Source organism: Egretta garzetta, unplaced genomic scaffold, assembly GCF_000687185.1.
Source record: "Egretta garzetta isolate BGI_Z169 unplaced genomic scaffold, ASM68718v1 scaffold79, whole genome shotgun sequence".
NCBI classification, from domain to species: Eukaryota; Metazoa; Chordata; class Aves; order Pelecaniformes; family Ardeidae; genus Egretta; species Egretta garzetta.
In genome coordinates this window covers 3681574-3682184 of record NW_009260791.1, presented here as the reverse complement: position 1 = coordinate 3682184, position 611 = coordinate 3681574, and positions in this window count along the sequence as shown.

The following is a 611-nucleotide window of genomic DNA, read 5'->3' as shown; positions in this document are numbered from 1 at the left end:
GCAAAGCCGCTGGGGAGCTTTGCACGAAGGCACGCCGCCGCCGGTCGTCCTTGGGAGCGTTTGCTTCCGCAGGTGGCGGCGCTCCTGGAGGGAAATAAACAGCAATAAAACAATAAAGAGTAATAAAATAAATAACGCGGCGCTCTCCGTGTTTGCCCTGGAATTAGCTGTGAGGGTCGTTTATCCTGAGCAGAGCCCAGAGACCCCGAGAGGGATCCAGATGCAGTTCGTTAGGCGAGCAGAGGAGCACAGGCGGGGCCCGGGCTGAAGGGGGGTTTAGGGTTTTTCCCTGATCCTGGCTTTTCTGGTTTGCACTCCCTTATTAGGCAGGGGCTGTGCTCAGAAATCCCCGCGGGGGCCCGTTTTCCTTCGGGTGGGTGCTTACAGCCCCAGCGCCGTGCTCAGCCTCCCGTGTGCCCCCACCGTCCCCCCCCTGCTCCTCGCTTCCCTCCTGCCGGAGCAGGGCCCCACGGCACCGGGCAGGCGCGGCGGCCTCCCCGCTAGCTGCATGGGGAACGTCTCCCTCCATGGTTTCACCTGCTCCTGATCATCTGGCATGTGACAGCAGCCTGGCTGGTTGCTCACCGACGTGCCCGCAGCTGAGGGAGAGA